The sequence below is a fragment of the Rhinolophus sinicus genome, linkage group LG10, assembly GCF_036562045.2.
Source record: "Rhinolophus sinicus isolate RSC01 linkage group LG10, ASM3656204v1, whole genome shotgun sequence".
In the NCBI taxonomy this organism is placed as follows: Eukaryota; Metazoa; Chordata; class Mammalia; order Chiroptera; family Rhinolophidae; genus Rhinolophus; species Rhinolophus sinicus.
Window position 1 is genome coordinate 64234320 of NC_133759.1, and position 19339 is coordinate 64253658.

The 19339-nt window shown below is 41.3% G+C and overlaps 1 protein-coding gene across 17 annotated transcripts in view; it reads right to left on the bottom strand.

The window, feature by feature from the left end:
• Window positions 1-19339, bottom strand: part of FOXP1 (forkhead box P1) — a 409891-nt gene that overhangs the window by 92352 nt on the left and 298200 nt on the right. For 2 of the 17 annotated variants that reach the window (XM_074313286.1, XM_019746872.2), the window contains exon 1: window positions 9762-9907. The exons of the other annotated variants lie outside the window; for them this stretch is intronic. The gene's annotated coding sequence lies outside the window, so the exon portion shown is untranslated. Of the gene's footprint in view, window positions 1-9761; window positions 9908-19339 lie in introns of those variants that run through there. 17 annotated transcript variants of the gene reach the window in all.

A 19339-nucleotide genomic window follows, 5' to 3' on the forward strand; every position in this document is an offset into this window, starting at 1 on the left:
TTACTTTTTTTGGTTTCTAATCAAACATGTGACAGCAAGAAGCAGTAAAGGATACTTTGTTAAAAAGGATCTTCTGTCATCTCATGTGTTACAATAAAAGGTAATAACATGTTTTGCACTTTGCCTGTGTGCCACTTAAAAAAAATTCCAGCACACAATAGCTGATCAGAAGATAAAAGAATTTAAAAATCTTTCAGGGGAGCAGTAAGCAAAAGCGAGAAATGCAGTATTAATTTTATGTAACATAATGTCTTAATATGCAGTTTATCTTGACTTTTTCACATGATTTGTCCTGTCATTTGCATAGCGAGCTCTCATTCCTAATTTCACAGTCATTATGCACTGATGTCCCGATTTCTCGGCATCACTAATTTTGATGAACTAAAAATGGTTCCTGAAGGTCAGATTCATGTACAGCGAATACCCTCTACTGTTGTCACAAGCATGTTTGTGTGTGGGGATGTTTATATGCAAGTTTCCCATTGTTTGGAAAACACTATGTAGAACATTTGAAAAATTTCATTAACCCAACTCTGGAAGGTCATCAATGAATTCTTCCTACTGAGGTGGCCTTTCAAGTGTAGATGTAGATATATTGTAATTTAAAACAGATGGGAATGTCTGAATATTTTTATATGCAAAAAGGGACAGATGTATATGAATAGATAAATTATCCTTTTAGAAAGACACTTTTTGCAGCATGAAATATCCCAATGGTTAGAACAGTGAACTTGCATTCAATCTAGGGCAAACACCAAGAAGACATCATCAAAACACCTAACCATTTATAAATTAATTCCAGTTAGTCTACTTTGTCTTTATACAGAAGAAACATTGTATTTTTCAGTATGTATTGGGTGCCAATCACTATCTTTTGAGCTGTTAAAGCCAACATATCACAATAGAAGTTGACTTTTCTTTGAGAGTTGCATCACCATACAGGGAGGCTTGATTAAGCAAACAAAAGAACCACGTTTAAGGTTTCTTTTTTCCTCTGTGTTTCTTGGATAATGTACAATAAAAATATTCTTGAGCCAAATTTCTGATAGTGATGAACAGGAAAACAGACAGGAATAGGGTGGTGTAAGATCTAAGCTGGTGATGAACACAAAATTAACAGTGTTCTAACAGAAATCATCATAGAAACAACCTCTTGGTTGTGATTTTAAAAAGAATTATGGAAAGCCTGTGCTAGAAAGGGGTACAAGAGAACTTTTGGTGGGGGGTGGAAATGCCCCCTATCTTGACTGAGGTAGTGGTCTCACAGATGTATACAAGTGCCCAAATTCTCTCAACTGTACACTTAAAATGAGTGCACATTATTGTATGTAAAATATACTTTAATAAAATTAATTTTAAAAGTTTAAAAAAAGGACTGACAAATATGGGTAAGTTTTAAACCTTTACAGGCAGTCAATAGTTTAAATCTTTTTTTCCCATAGTTATTTATTCAACTTTCGTAGTCATGTTGCAGGATAGAAAAATGAGTCTCCCCTTCTTTTTGCCTTTGGACATGCTGATGAAGGTGCTGATGAGATTTAAGACGCTGAAAGTCGCAGGCGCAGCCAAAGGAAGGAAAGAGGCAAGAGGCCTGAGCAATCCTCCAGCCAGCGATCGGTCTCGGAATAAATCAGAAGTGGGTATCACGTCCTGACGGCGTTGACTTTGCTTTCACTATCTGAAACCACATTTTCACACCAGTTAGCTCTGAGCCTCCAAAGTGGACTCGAGCTTAATTTATAAATGTGATAAAACTGAGAATTCCCCAACATGTCATGAAAATAGATTATGGAAAGCTTTAACAAACATATCCAAATGGACAGAAACTACAGTGGGCTAGAAAAGGAGAAAAAGGAAAAAAGGAGCATAGTTTAAAGCTTTAAATAGTTGAGAATTATAGCCTTCGTATCCACTCCCTTAACTCCTAACATCCAAGTTTTTCATATAGCTAGTCCCCACTCATACTGGGAATCAAAGGGCATGCAGTACCAGCAAGAGGCTATTACAGCCCACACTTTATTGCCCATTACTACTGAGGTCATTAGCGGCAAGACTGATTGTACCGGTCTTAACCTATTGATCACTGTAACTACTATCATTTAATCCTGTGTTGAATGTCTGGAAAGCAGCTAAAGGCACACAAGAGAGAGTGCTTTAGCATTCAGAAATACGGCCAAAGCTTAGAAATTACACTTTGATTCATAAAATCTAGCCAGTGGTTTAAATCAATAGTATTTAAAACAGTCATGTGAGTTTTTAACTACAGTGCTCTAATATTTATGGGTCCCTCTTTGAGAGTATTCACTCAAAACTAAACTTTTCCCCCCTGGATTCTATGCCATCTCCCTTCCTTGAGAAAAACACATTAATTTCTGATGTTTTGCGTGCTGCAGGGCTCATGCCTTCACTGGGAGTTCAACCTATTTCTTGATTTCTTTCTCAAATGACAATTTAAATATAATGCAAAAAAAAAAAATTATATCCCAGATACTGTAACTACCTTAACTGTCTGAGTATATAGATACGAGTATATTTTATGAGTTAACAATGAATCAAAGAAGACAATTTATGAAGAACTAGAATGATTCTGCCTAGCTGCCTTCAGGGATCAGAAATTCAAATTAAACTTCTGGCAGACATTTAAAGAATGCTAGCATACAAAACTGAATTTAAAAAATACACACACAGTTAACACACTTGAGTTTCAAGAGGAAATTGTGAATTCTCTCTCACTCACACACACACACACACACACACACACTGCATGACAGATACTGTTGATTGATACCAACTGGGTGTGGCCGACCCCAGGTGCACGTACACCTGCCTCCTCCTGAATGGCTGAAATAGAGCTGTGCTCCGGCCATCAGACGCTGCTAGTATGGGTCTGCTGCTGCCTTAATACAGCAACTAGCATGTCCTTAGCCCTAATAAGCACTGTTAAAAGCACATCCACTGCTGGGTAAATTTTGCCTGATAACAGTTTTCTTTTACTTCAAAATGACTTCATGTCATATGAAAGCTAGACTAGTAAAATGATATGCCTTATCATTACCAACGGGAAAAGGTAGGTGACAGGAAGGGGGAAAGAAAATCTAAAAATCAAACAAATAAAAACACCCATAGAAACAAACACTTATTTCTAATCCAGGAGACAATTGGAGGAATTGGGTGGGAGGGGAGATGACTATATAAATACTGAAAATAACACGTTATCATTTTTTTGCTTTCTCTTTAGTTTACACTCACGTTAGCTACAAGTAAATACTGCCCAGTATAACCACACATCAATTCTGTACATCAGCATCTTCTTATAATTGCTATGTGTACAAATAATAAAAACAAGAAAATAAAATATTTTAAATAGTTTTATTTCCATTAACCTGGGTTAATAATTTAGAAACTATTTTTCATCTCTGGTTATGAACTACATGCATGTCCCAGGAAACCTGAGTCCCTTATAGACTTCATGTTGTATCTAGATGATACCTGATCAGGTTAGCAGTGTTACCTAGTTCATCACATAATAAGAGTAAAACAAATTAAATTAGGCTTCAGCACATCAAAACAAAACCAAAGAAAATGGCTCCATTAAAAAAAAAAAAAAACTATGCCAAATTTTATATAATTATATAGAAGCTAGCCTGTGTAGAAGGAAATAAACACCACCACCGCTGGCCCCGCGAAAGAAAACAGTTTTCATAATTACAAAGCCAATGGATACAACTGATATATCAGCAAACAGAAAAGTAAGGAAGTGTCTATCCATTCCCCATGGTATTTAGAAAGAACACACACACTCACACCCACACACACACACACACACGCACGCACGCACGCGCACGCATGATACCATGGCAAGGCAGCTGTATCATAGAGGAAAGAAAATACATTTCTGACATAATATTTCAGTCTTCAAAAAACATAAAAAGCCTACTATTCATGTGGAAAGTATAATTCTATTTCATTATGGAATTCTGCCTTTTTGTATAACTCTTTCAGACTTAGCTATTTTGCCATAATACTGTACAAAGCATTAAGGCAGGTAATGGTTATTATATTAATGCAAAATCATCTAAGTAGTCAGTCATTAGCATAACTGTTCTCTCAGTAACAATACAACCACCTATTAAAATTTTAGAAAAAAAAAAGCCGTCTTTAAAATGCAATTAGCATTTCATTTTTTATCATTTTGTTTATTACATTCTATCAAGAAAGGCTATCTTTCTTTCAGGAATGATTGTCTGGCCAAGACTTGCCTGCCAATCAGGAGTTACTTCAGGTTATCAACCCTAATAAGCAATCTCTAAGCAAAGCTCTCCGAGCTCTTCTTTTGTCTTTAAATTTTAAAAAGTGGCAAAAATTCACATGTGTTTACAGCAGAGGCCTGAGCGGGACCTCAACTTCTCTCCTCTAACCCCATGCACACAAGGCTCCCCACTAAGTGCCAGCATAATGGTTTTGAATAAATATCAGCTTCATTTACATAAAAATGTAAAGTTTACATACATTAAATCGCTTCTCCCATTAGCAACTGTTAAATACAGGAAACAATGGAAGCTACACATGAAAATAATCATCCAATAAGCACAGCAACTTTTATTATTTAAATCAAGAAAAATGCACCTTTCCTCCCTCAACCTCCTTCTCCTATAGGAGCGATGGAAAACAATTTAGTGCTTGTGAATCAAAGCTGCCAAGACATTTTATGTCAACAACAACCACCACCAAAATCGTTTAAGTGCTGTAAATCAGAGGGGACAACTATTCCAACCAGGTACCTCAGAAAGATTCTATCCACAGATATTTAGCTCCTGAACAGAGGCCGTGGCTTAGTTCTTACATGGAAGCATTATTCAAAAGTCCGAGGCCACCCCTGTGCCAACCCACCTGGGACACACACCCCACTATCATAAAGAAAGACCACTTGCAGATACAGCTGTAGATCAAAGGAGAATCTTAAATGGAGAAAAATAAAATGTTTCTCTTTTGTCAATGAAACATTTTTTTTCTAAGACTAAGCATTAAATGTGTAGCTCTGCTTTCTTCATGCTTTTTAACCAGCAAAGAAAACACCACTGGGAGCTTAACTGCAAATGTGTATTTTTTCCCCATATTATTGAGATGGGGGGGGGGGGGACTATAATTGGGTTTAAACATGCAGGTAGACCAAAATTCGATCATTCCAAAATTGTATAAGGCCTTACTTAGGGTACTGTCTGTCTCTCTCTCTTTTTTTCTTTTTGGAATTACAACTTCAGTTTCTCAAACTGTGCAGTTTCTCACGCCTATTTCTAACACCTTCACCTTATACATCACAGTTAAGCTAAGGAGTGCAAATTAGATTCTAATGAGAAAACATCAGTTGCTTCTTTGACAATCTCACCATTCACTGATTTGTTTCTAATGAAGACAAAGCCTAACCAAAAGCTCCTTACGTGTTAAAGGTCAAAATATGTTAAAAAATACTTAGTAAAATCCAGGCAAATGGGAAAGCTGTGAGGACCTGTCTCATGAAGTGGTGCGACAATTAGAGTAATTGTACAAAAAGCCATCTTCAGGAAAAAGTAAAAGAAATTAAGCTGCCACAACCGTAACAGGTTAGACGGAAAAAAAAAAAATCAAAATTTAATGTATTCTCCCGTGTCATCTTGTTTTGTCAAGACATCAAATAGAATTGGGAAGTACAAAATAACAAGCCCTTGAGAAATCAGAGAAGCCGACCTTTTTGATGTTGTTGATTTACCTTGTTCTCAGTTATTTGAACAATGATGTTTCAGATTTAAAGGCAAGATAAAGCTTAAAAATTAAAACATGATACCATGGTATTCTAAAAAAGTACACCATAACATTTAGCCTGCATCTTCATGCTTTTAACCAGATTTGAAAATGAGGCACAATGCATGTGTTCACTATTCATTTTTCCCATTCTAAATTAATTTCTCTTCAAACAACTGCCAGGTTGGAAGAGGGACTCAGGGAAGATTATTCCTACAACCTTAAAGTAGAGGCCCAGTTTAGCTCTTTCCAGATAATTCTGCAGAGGACTGTTTAGCTAAGAGGTACCTGAGTTCTCTTTTTTTTTTAAATGAAGGAAAATAAAGCTGAATTTTATAAGGAGGGAGAAAAGTACTGCACACGCTGAAAGGACAAAAACGAATGTCCAGACATATCACGCTGCTTCCAAGAAGAGAAACCTTTAACTAAACAAAAACAAATTCAGCTTAAGGAGTTAAGACTACCCCCAAATCCAGCCATGAAGGCATACATAAAGCTACACTCCTTTTTTGCCCCAAGAGATCTAGAGCTTATCAGCAACATAATTCCTAGACTTATATGAAATACTGTGTACAAAGACATATAAAATCAATATATCACAAGGTAGCTTTCTCAATTTTTATAAGTAGATAGCTTCTTCTAGCAGAGAATACATAGGAACCAAAACAGGCAGCAGTTAAAAACATGTTTAAAAGGTACCTAAAGTAAACAACCCAGTATTTACAAGCACTACTAGAATTTGTAAAACTTGGACTACTTAATAGCTATTTAATGAGGATAACTGCTTGTCGTGGAATCCATATTTTAACATGTAACACACACACACAGGCACAGTTGATGTATTTATTTACTTGACTTGCTCTCATCATCTGTTGCTGCATTATCGCAGAGAACTACCTGAAGTAGATTCTAACTGGCTATTTATTACATTTGCCCATTTACTAAGCACAGTTTTAAGTTTCTCTTTAGTGATGTTCATCTACAACTAAACTATGTAATAAAATGAAGTTCTCCAACCTGCTTTTTTGTAAATTCAAATTTTACTTCCAGCTGAGAAGCTGGTCACAATATTCTCTCGATTGTCTCAGAAACACAGTAACTCAACCACACTTCTGCCACATCAGCCAAGATAAATCTGGAATTTCATTGCTTTTAATTAATCTGGATTTTAATTTTACTGTATCTTGCAAATGTGTGGAGGTTGGCTGAAAAGTTGCAGAACTGGTCAGTGTCATGAAAGAGTTTATCTTTCAAGTGACAGCTCCTGACAACGTGCAAACACACGGCATGGATGGTGAGGGTTTCATTTTTGAGGTACACTTAACTGCAAACAACAAAAAAATTCAAGCCAACAATTCCTATCATGAGCTTTCTGATGATTTATGGTTTACCAACTGAGCAAGGTTACGCAACACTGCGTGCCTTCAGATGCATTATTTCAGCTAGTTGAGATTTAATTAAGATCACAGCCTCTAAAATCCCTGTCAAATGAAAATTCAGAGCAGACAATACACTATATATACTCATGCAAAATGTTTCCATTCCATCCTGTGGAAAACTATGAGTTAATCTGTGTTTCTATGACTGTAGACAAAAGTTCACTAATTTTGTTTTCTTTTGACACCTAGATTGTTTTCTATTGTATGTCATGAGATCATTCCTTTCCAGGGAGAGAAGGAAAAAAATCGAGAGTGAAACATGTTGCAGAAAATGCACTTGACATTATTATACGACATTATCATAGCTTAGCTATGATGTCATCACATTTTCATATAGTCAGCCCATGCTTGGAAGAATTTCATTTAATGAAAACACGTTTATTTAAAAAACACAACACAAACAGGAAGCCTACCTTCCCTGAATTACTCAGATTAAATAATGGACATGTTATGCTTCACATTTCCTTAACTGACCAACTTTTTGTCAGATGAGCTGCACACATGGGTAGGAAAGAAAGTTCTTTGGGCAAATAGGAGAATATAAAGGCCACTACTTTCATTCTATGAGTAGTCCTTAGGGTTAAAAAAAAATCTTTAATAGTTTTCTTCTTATAGATTTTTAGTGATCCATGCTTTTTTGTTAAAGAAAAAATGTATAATCATGTGGCCCTTTACCTACTCCAATGTGTTTTTATTCACCTCATGTTAATATTCGGTTGCTTATCTCATGCCTTAGAAATGACAGGTGCTTGCAGTCTCGCTCTTGACAGGCCACTACACAAATAACTGTCTTGCCTGAAAGGGCTAATGCAGTACTAATGAACAATAAATCAACTTTGATTATCAAGTGTCAGCCCAATCCGTTTTCAGTTCAGCTCTATCACATCCCAGAGTAAGCCAGCCAGCGTCTCTGGGTAGGCAGTGGGCATTTTGGTTTCATTTTTACACTCTTTTCACTGAGATGTGTCAGGCAGCTACAAAGAGTCACATAAAATAGAAGTAGACCCTTTTTCAATTTATTCGAAGGGTATCAATTAGGAGAATGTGCTTCTGCCTTCATTACTTAGTGGTGAGTCAACATTCAAGAAAGCTTTATATTCTTTTAAACAACAACAACAGCAACACATCAATTCAAATCCTAAACTAAATCTTAATGTGATCATGTTTGAGGTCTGTGACAATGACATACTAGCTTGAACACTTTACCACATAAACCATCTTTGCACATACATACACATTCCTCCTGGAAAATCTATTACAAATAAATGAACAAAAAAAGCAATGAGGGCTGCTTCTAAAATAAAAACTTCACTCGATTTAAACAACAAAAAAATTGGCTTCTTTAACACTGACTTCCTAATGATAAAATAAATTTAACTTATTTTTTTTCTTAAGCAGATTAGTCACTGATAGTATGATTCACATTTCCTGTTATCAGGCTTAATTTTTCCCCAAATGTGTCACTTTCAGAATGTTGGAATCTATGGAAATTAGATGATTTGCATTTTTAAATTGGCTTGATTAGAACATTTGGTTTGTGTGGACAAGAATAGGAAATTATTAAATACTTTACTTAAAACTGGCAGGTCTTGAAGGAGTTAATCCCAAAGAGGAAGCGTCTATACATACTTTGCTCTAAAACTTTGCCACCCACTTCCTAAAGATCCCCTTCTTCCCATCACAGCATTTGGGGGGGGGGGGGAAGTCTCCTTTCCACTGACCGTCTTTCTGGCAGTTTTGACAGTTGAGTTGGTTACATTCAGACGGGAGTAACCCGAGGCAATTCCTCAGTCAGCTGCACGTCCTAACCCAAACCCCGCTCACTTAGTTAACCAGCAAAGGAACGCAGCAGAAGTCGAGACTCCCCGACCTGACCGTGTCCCTTCACCGCCAGCCTGTTTTGGTGTGGGGCTTATTCCTCCCTCGTCCCCCCGCCCCCTGAACGTTCAATTCTAACAGCTAAGCTGAAAATAGCCTAGACAGATATAGGAACAAACTACCAGAAGCAAAGAAACATCCACACGGATTAACTGAGATGGACGACTCCCTGTATATTTCACACGCTCTGGAAGTGGCATAAATCACACCCCAGATACGTCCCCGGAACAGAGTGATGGCTAGGGCTTCGCCAAAGTGGCTGCGTGAAGGCCGGACCAGCAGAAAAATGAATAGCAAACGAAACGGACAGGGAGAGCGCGAGAGCGAGAGCAACACCAGCAGGACTTCCTCCAACTCTCGACTACACCCCACCCATGAACATTCTTAAAAAAAAAGAGCGAGCGAGAAAGGGGGGGAAATGTCTCTCCCGGACCCACAGGCCTGTAGCTCCGTCTTCCCAGCCCTCTTCTCTCTCCTCCGCCCCCACTACCAGAGCGCAACTCCCACCCAAGTTGGTCAACAGCGAGTGTAATTATTATTTTTTAAAAAGACTCAACTTAGAAACAGTCGGGCGCCCCTGCCTGCCCCCGGGGGGCCCCAGGAAGCTGGCACGGCGGAGCCCGGGGAAGGAGCGCAGAACGGCAAAGATCAATCATAGGGACCAACCTGACACTCTCCATGTAGCCGCCAGGCGCGCGGAGCCGGCTCGGGGCGCCGGCGCGGGCCGGGCGTGGGTCCGGCGGCCTCGGTGCAGGCGGACTGCACGCGCGCGGGGCGCTCGGGCTCCCGGGCTGCCAAGCCGCGCCGCGCCGCGCCCACCCCGCCCTGCTCCACCAATCACAACCCGCCTCCAAACACCCGCGCGCCGCGCCGCGCCCCACACAATGGGCTCGGCGGCCGGCTCCCCGCTCCCGCGCCCGCGCCCCGGCCCCCTGCGCGCGGCAGGTGAAATCACGCTCTGCTGCAACCTGCTTTTGTCTCGAGAGCAACTCCACTTAATTGCTGTTAACCCTTTGACCCGCCTCTGGCCGACTTCTGGGAAGCCGGGCACCGCGCGCATCTGCTCCTCGGCCCGGCTGCCGGCGTGGGGCAGTGGCTCGGGCTGCGTGCTTGTTTCGGGTTGGAAACTGACACAGAGTTGTCCTAACCTTTCGGAGAGACCAGGGAGACGGAGGTGGCGAACCCCGCGCCCGGCACTCGCCGCAGCTCTGGGCAGCTGTCAAAATCGGACGGGGATGCGGGGCGCCAAGAAGCGCTTTCCTCGAAAACGGCCTCTGCGAGAGAACTTTCGCTCCACGTCGATGGTTTAACCGAGCTTTGGCCTTCCCCACCCCCTTCTTTCCAACAGCCACACTCGCCGAAGTGTACTTGTGCGGGTAGAGGAAAACTAAGCCGACACGGGGGCTGAAATAAATAGCCAAACGTGCCTCGTCGCTGAAGCAAGCTACTTCCCCTCGAGGACGACAGCTGCTAAAGAAAGCATCTGACATACGTTCGCTAAGAAATAATTCTTTAAATTCCTTTCTTATTTATACAACAACAGCATCAACAAAAGCTACTCTGGATAAGCACTTTAACAAGACCTCTATCAGAAACAGTCACTGCTCTTTAATGTTGTTTAAAGCTGAGGACAGTGTTTTAAAAAAAGTCACCAATATGTTAAACTCTGTTGGCTCAACTGGCACAAGTTAGGTCCCAGGCTAATTTAGTTAATTTCGGCAGCTCTAGCAATCACCTCTATTTAGAGAAAAACTTCTTGGCCTGTACTTCAAAAACAAACAAAACCATTTTTATTATTTTTCTCAAAATATTCGAGGATAAGCAGTAGGGGCAGCAATGATTACCTATTTTCCTTCAATTGAAAAAGGGCCACAAATCCTAACCCAGAATTCCAAGAGTTTTACTTGAAAGTATTTGTCCATTTGAGGTGTTAATGCAAGTTACCACAAACCAGAAAGCATATTGATAAAATTTCCAATCAAGTAAATGTGTGAATTTCAATAAGGTCAGCAGGGGAGCAGACTATTGCCCCATTAATCTGGCTGCAAAAGAGACAAAAGCGCCAGTTGACTGTCAACTTATGATCAGATGTTAAATGAGTGCCACACAGATCACTATCCACCCTAAAGTGTTTTTGTGTCAGATAACAAATTTATTAATGGCATTTTTCAGGTCACAAAAATGTGACCCCACCCTCTCATGAATATTCAATAGAGAACCAAGGCCATTCTTTTTTGGGGAGAGGGGCCTTAAATCTGCCAGAATCAGTAGAGTTCTGACTGTTACAGAGACAAGGCACTCCTTTGGGAGGGGCTGGCAGAGCCCCAAAGACAGGAAATAAAATATAGGAAGTTCTCTCCAACTAATGCACAGTCAGAAAGTGGAAAGTGGTCATTTAAAAATACATATGTGATTTTTTCAAATTAAAATTATTTTGAGATTTAAAATCTGTGAACAGAATCGGGGTGCAATTTGAATAAGCAATTTATTTTTTCTTAAAGACAAGTTCTTCAGGAGGCATCCATAAAACTCCTGTGTGGTTTTACAAGTTGGACTGCCTTCTTTGCAGGCCAGTGTTTTATCAGCTATGGAATAGTCTCCAGGAACATCAAAACAAACAATAAACAAACAAACAAGCAAACAACAAACATTACAGAGGCTTATGGCCCAGCTGTGGAGATAAGCCTTACACAAAATAATTAGAGAGTGATGCAATGTGGCAGTTACACAAGTACTAAATTGCATGATGGTGGCTTTGGGTGCATGGGACCACAGAGCAGGGGGAGATGAGTGGGAGAGGAGAGGTCAGGGAAGACGCCTTGGGGAGGTGGTGTTTAAAGGACTGAGGACTGATGGTTGGATAAAGGGGAGGTGACAGTATGGAGAGGGAAGTGGCTTAGCAAGCGAACTCAGAGGCCACTTGGAGTCCTCCCTGCCCTCTCTCCAAACATGACACATTGACTCAGAGACTACTTCTAGGCAAGGAAATGTACCATCAATGATAAACCTGGATAAGCTTGTATAGAGCATATAAAATGAATGCTATATGTTGGATTGAGGTTTGCAAAACAAGTTGTTTACTGGTAGGGACAGGACTATGGCCGCACATGTGTGAGACTGATAAGAGTGAAGTTAAAAACATGTTTTTGTGTGAAACGGAGCATAACAAAATTGAGTGACAAACACCTTCACCGAAACCACTTCTGGTTATCACCTCCGAGGTAAACAAGTCCAAGGAAAAGAGGATAAAAGCAGAACTCCAGAGCAATGCTGTGAGTGGTCCGACTGGGCGCTCAGGCTAAGACCCTCTGCAAGGGGCAAGCCACGATACCGGGACTCTCTGAAGTTCTTTCTTGCAAGACGGGTCTGAGGAAAGCTCCTCAGACTCGTTGTGAGCCCAGTTGCCTCTCCCAGACCGGGAACCTCCTCCACCTCCATTGACTCTGGGACTAGGTTAGTTATTAAATTCTGTTCTATTCTGTATAACCTTCTGTGCTGACCAGAGCATTGGTCTCTGGAGGGACATTGGCTCCCAAATAAAGCTGTGTTACTCACTCTATCTGAACCTGGGTGTCGGGACTTTGTTCCCCACTCGCATCACGACTACCACATAGGGATGTAGGGCCCTGCTGAGGGGTTAATGTCCCCTTGGCTTTCAGGAAGAGACTGAAATGTAGCGACTCCCCTTCCAGGCGCTCGAAACAAAGCCGTATATGCCCCGACCACTCTAATGAATTCTGGACTCTCAGGATCCCCTCCATATAGTGCTGTCTACCTACCCTGTTCTCTGGATTCATTGAGAACTGGAACCTTCCATCACTGGCATACAGTATAACCTGCTAAAACTTCCAGTGACCCACAAGACTTAGTGCCATTTATTCATTACCATGAGTGATAGGTCATTTTGGAAATGCTGGGTCAGAAAGGCCCCCTCACCCCAACCCCTCCTCAAAAAAGGCTTTTGAATTGTGAGGACTTTAGAATGGGTTTAGCCATAGGGTCTTTAGCCATAGGGTCTCATTTAGTTTTCAAAACTTGAATAGAAATTGCAATCCCCATTTTAGAGAGGAGAAACTGAGGTTCAGAAAGGCAAAGTGATTTTCTTCCTCCAAGAATCAAACACAGCCAGCACCATGAGCCCCAGGGGGAAGCAGATACTGAAGTGACTGAGAAAGAGAGGCCATGATAATATAAAATGAAGGGGGGATGGGAGGGACTAATGTTTAAGGAAGAGTGAAAGAAATGCTAAATACTGTACTTAAAAGTATTTTTGATGCCCACATCCTAACAGCCACAACACACACAGCCCTTGTTCAAACACCACATATTAAGAAACCTATCAATCGCTAAATGAGTCCATTGTGCAGCTGGCTGTGTACTTAAGAACAGATTACTATGATCCCACACCAAACTCAAACCACCAAATAACACACCTGGGACAAAAATCATGCATTATATTTGGTTTTGCTGAGCCTTAGCCTTGAACACAGAAGAAAGTGAAAGGTTTTTACTGCCCATTCAGAGCTGAGAATGGAGATAAGGTGTAATTTAAAGGAAGAGTCAGAAGGAGCAGCTTGTCAGGAGGTTACTCCCACACTGATGGATGGCACAGCAGGGGGCCTCGCCTACATGGTCCTCAGCGCCAACTGAGGTCTTGCTCTGCCAGGAACTGGCTGGAAATAACCAGAGAAAGACATGTGAATGGACATTGGCTCACTTTTTCTAGCAACACTGAGAGCAGGAGACCTGCCCAGATAAAGCCTGTTAAGGTACCAGGTTTTCAGAGGAAATAATTGTAGTTTCTGTTGCTTGAGAGTTGATCTGTCAGAGTCAGTGAAACAAACATTCATGAACAATTTGATGGGTCAAAAAATCAACCACATGATGAGAGGCCAAGACCTTAATTAAACTCTCCATCTTCTTCCGAACAACACTTGCGTTAACACTTATTTCCTCTCCCTTTTCCAATTAATTTAGTGGAGTACCCAGAACATATTCTGAAATGACAGAACTAAAGAGATCTGACCAACTGACTCTGTGCTAGACAGAAAGCGCCGAAACAACAAGAATACAAAATCCAGGCCCCTTACTCCAGAAAGGGGCTTGCCAGCCTGCCAGAGGGAGTCCTGCGTTAGTACTTCTGACGTCGCCAAGAACCACCAACCGGCCTATTAGAGTTACTAAATTGCAACGCAATACCCAATTCCTAAGGTTTGGGCATTTGTCTCCAAGGAGGTGCCGTTCCTACTTGATTTAAGTGATGCTTTTACTTAAAAGTATAAATGAATACACCGTCTACCTAAGAGAGCTAAGGCGGTTAGCTCAGTGCTGATGTTGTTTGTGGGACTGTTATTATATCTGTTGACCATGAAGCTAATCATGTTGTTTCCCTTCGGTGCCTGCTTGGCCGCGGGGAAGACTGAGTTCTCGCTGTTCACTATAGGAGTCGAAACTTCTCTTTATGACATCCTCCCAAATGCCATTAGAATCTGCCCCTAATGCAACACCTTATAATACCCATGTTCCTGGTTTACTTATATATATGGTGTGACACATCAACATTCAGGTGACTTACGAACATAATGGGTATATAAGCTATGGGAAACATTTTCGCCCCACCCCCCAATCGCTCACTCTAAATGTAAAGTCATTCATAAAACATCCCCGCTAAACAAAATAATATATGGAAAATAAAAACAGCAACATTTGTCCCGTTCTAACTCTGCACCTGATTGACAGTAACAAATTACTCTCTCGTTTATGATAAAACTATATAATCCCTTGTTTTAATGTAATGTAAAATGTATTACAGACTGCTTCGACAACAAGGTTAGAGCAGATTACACTGAAGTCACAAAGTTCTCAAAAAGGTCCATGTTTTAGGGAAAGAAAGCATTTCCCAAAGAGCTTTTTCCTTCAGATATCAGGAAAAACGAAATCACTACCACCATTAGGTGTGAGTCCTTATTTCCCCTCTGTGCACACCTACCGTGTTTCCCCGAAAATAACACCGGGTCTTATATTAAGTTTTGCTTCAAAAGACGCATTAGGGCTTATATTCAGGGGATGTCATCCTGAAAAATCATGCTAGGGTTTATTTTCCAGGTAGGTCTTATTTTCGGGGAAACACAGTACATGCAAACCCTTGATTTTAAGCATAACCAGAACTGGGTCACTGAAAGGGAAAGAAAAGATGGCTCTCGGGGGGATGAAATTACATTTGAATTTTTTTTAACATTTGATTATGGAAATGGCTGAAAATCAGATAAAGGCAGGTAGCCACCTTTATTTAGTGAAGTGAGCTTTTCCGGAGACCTGCCATGTGCAGCCAGCCTGTGCAAAGGCAAGGGGAGCGTGTCCCAGCTTGCCCTGAACAATGCTCACAGGTCTGCCTCCACGCCACACCACCCTCCTGTGACCCTAGGTTGACACACCCTCATGTCAAAACCTTCTTTATGCCTGCCCTCTGCTGGTAAACCAGCCAGGATTAGGAAATTTCAACTACCTCAACTTATTCAAAGACAACTTTTAAAGGCTGGAGAGAGAAAGGACACGTAATGAACTGTTAACTGGAATATATAAATTAAGACACTTAAAAAATGGGGGAGGGGCATCGCCGGTGAAATATGGCACTTTTCATGTAAAAACGCACATTCGTCTATTCTATTGCTCCTTGCTCACAGCACAGGAGTGCCAAACTCCATATTTTAGCTCGCCTAAGAGAACAACCTGTATTATGTTGGGCATCTTGCCTCCTTCTCTTTTGCTCACTCTCTGGGGAGAGCATGTCGGCGCATTTTCAATAAAACACCTTCTTAGCAGTAAAGGGCCACTGTTCCCATTTCAATGGTCCCTAAGGTTTCATGATACAGTATATTTAACTGACTCGCAGCTCAAGTTTTCCTCTGGTATTCATGAGATCCACATAAAGGGGAGGAAAAAAATAAAGCAAAAGAAGAGCTTTCACCTATCCTTTGTTGAAGTAAGAAAACAGTTAACTTTGAGATTGATTAGCTGGTACGGCTTACATAAAACAATGGGACGTGCTCCCATGCCCGCTCCCCACTACAGGCACCCCCTGCCTGCATGCATGGGCCGGCGAATCTGCAGGAGGCTGTGGGCATTAGGGTGATTTCTGCAGCAGCAGCGTGTGTACGTGTGTGTGTGTGTGTGGGGGGTGTGTGTTTAACAGTGCAAGTCCTGTCGGTATCAATGGGAAGCACAAGGCCTTACAAATCCCCGCATACCATTTCAAAAATATATCTCCAAGACGGGAAAATGAAGCTTAGCAGTTGCAACCTCAAAAGCATTCAGGAAGTAGCACTCTTGACAGTGCTTTAGATGCCGAGTAAATGCTCTTATAAAGAACACCCAATCCAGCTGACAATAAATCTTACACCGGGGAAGCCCGTGCAGGCTGTGGAATCCCCTCCAAACATAATTACCTTCCACACTGTGTGGCATAGAAACCACTATGCAGAAAACATTTTCTGGGGCCCTATAGTGCGCTATGAATTTTCTTGCCTTAACAGTCACCAGATAGAGACACACACACACACACACACACACACACACACACACCTATCTTTAAGAGCTGCCATTTAAAAATCCAAAGATTTGTCTTCTTTTGTAGAGAGAAGTTGTAAGGCTAGTTCTTGGGGGGGGGGGGCAGGGAGTGGGTGAGGGGGCAGGTGGAGCGAGGAAATGTATAAGCAACCAGGAACAGAATCTGCAGCAAGCATCAAACTACATACACAACCTTTGGTGTTCACCTCCCACTCTGAAGGCTCATGTGGTTTTCAAACAGTTCCAAAGTGGAACCCACTCAACAGACAAATAAAGAGGTCAGCAGAGCTTTTCTGGTCCAAAGTGGCCTGGGGCAGTGTCTGCTTAACCTTGAGACGATGCGGGAGTACTAAGTACGACTTTGCCATGAATTAATAGTGTGATTGTGGGCAAGTCACTTCACCTCTCTGAGCCAACACACTTCACGTAAACAGAGAAAGATGGATGAGATATTCTCTATAGTTCCTTTAAAAATAACAATAACAATAATAGTAATAATAACTGTCATTACTGACGACATACTCAGTAGCAGGTAGACATTTCACACTAGTAGAGGACTAACTCCTAGGTATGTTCTTGCTTACAGTTAAGGTCCTACATAAAACTACCAGGAATATAGTTAAAAAACATAGGTAGGATTTTAGAGCTCGGGCATCTTAGACACTATTATCATGGCAACGGTAAATCAGGGAACAAACAGAAGAAAAAAAAATGCTTTTTAGAAAATTCAAAAGCCCTTATTCTGATCCTCTGTAGGTCAGAAACTGTGAACCATGTACATGTTGTGGTCCATGGGACAAATCACACACATGCTTCAAGTCTTGGTGGGATGAGTGGGACCTCACATGACGGCTCTAAAACTACCTGAATCCAAACATACATATGTTCTTTGTCCTTGAGATTTTTTTCCCTCTTCTTTCACTATCAAAGTTCTTCTCTCTTTCCACCATGACTGCTCCCACCAAAATGATTTTCTGAATTTCTGGTCCTACCTCCCAAGACATTCGCCTGCTTCAGTCTGTTTTACTTTGGAAAGGAGAGAGGAAAATGGACAGTTTATGCATCAGGTGGCTACTGAGAGCAGTGGCACTTCCATGTCAGGCTGAAGCCATAGGTTATGTTCAGAGTGGATCACGAGTGAAATTAGTAAGGAAGCACAGTGATATTAGACTCCTTTGAGATCTAATAACTCTTGTCTTGAGAAAATGCATACGGAAAAGCATACAGTCCAGGTTGCAGGCCTAGTATTTATTTTTTTATTATTATAAATGCCATTTCCTCCCTCATGGGGAAAAGCAGTAGATGAAGCAGAAAGCTTTCAGGTCATGTAGAGCTTCCCTCTTTTCAAACAAATAAGGTATTGTCTTTGAACAATAGGAGGAATGTCTAATTGATCTTAATTAAATTCTGTGATGTCCAATTTTTGAGATGGGTCAGGACACATCTATGTAATGTCACAACCCAACAGACTAGACCTTTGAAATCCGGAGCCCTGTGGTTAGCTCTTCTCTGACACCCCTTTCATCCATTCACCACCCCACTGCAGCACTAACTTGTTCTACCCTCCAACTTTCTTCTCTCTACTTCACATGACTCCTGACTTCTTCCTCCTCGGTACAGACAGTACAACCACAGCAAGAGCAATACCCCTTCCTTTGGGCAGTCTTCTGAAGTTACAAAGCCCTGCCATATCCTATCTCATCATCCTATCTCATCACACTAACCTACAAAACACTATGATAATATATCCATTGCATGTGGAAAAGGTTAACTGGACTTGGCAGGGTGAGAGATGTGGGTTTGAATCCAATCTTCACTACTGACGAGCAAAGTAGATGCGTCCCAAAAGTTCATTGTTGGTTATCTCCTCATCTGTAAAGTGGGAGCAATTATCTGCCTCATCACGGATAGATGTTTCTTTCATTATGTTCTGAGGGCGTGCCAATTTTTAAACTAATTTTCCTGATTCGAGAGCAGTGGTGTGAATATTGATCCAATGAGGACAAGTACCTGGTCCGCAAGTGCCTAGCGGAGAGAAGTGTCCTGCCTTCGTGGTTGTAGGGGCCTCATCTGAGGTGACTTGGCTGGTGAGTAAAGGAGCCAGCATGCGACTCTCTCCTCCAAACTCAGTCTTGTACATCAGGGAGCCTCTTTATTTACTGGCTACAGACTCAGGTGACTTGGAGGTAACAGCTAAGCGAACAACGACCAGAACCAGTCATGATCAGGGAGGTGTTGGAAACACTCTAACAAGGCGGCCAGTCACAAATTGGGAGGTACATCCTGGGACCTCAGAGTAGGCTTTGGCAAAGGAGGGGAAAATGAGGGAAGGGCTGGTCCTGATAACAGGATGGCTGAAACATACAGCAAATGTTTATTGTGAGCTTATGGTGGGTTTGGCACTTTCCATAATGTCTTGTAATCCTTAAAATAACCCTACAAAAGAGGCATCATAGTGCCTACCTAACAGACGAGAGTTGAAATTAATTATCCAACATTGCACAGTTAGTACGGGGAAAAGTGGGACCTGAATGACCCCCAAACAAGGCCTGTGTCCTACGTGCCCAGCTGGAGACGAGGCTGGGGGCTGGAACTAAGCCTGGAAGAACAAAGTAGCTGGTCCAGTTTTACTTCCTTGGAAAACAGATGTAACCAAGAGTCACCAAGTCATCAGCATA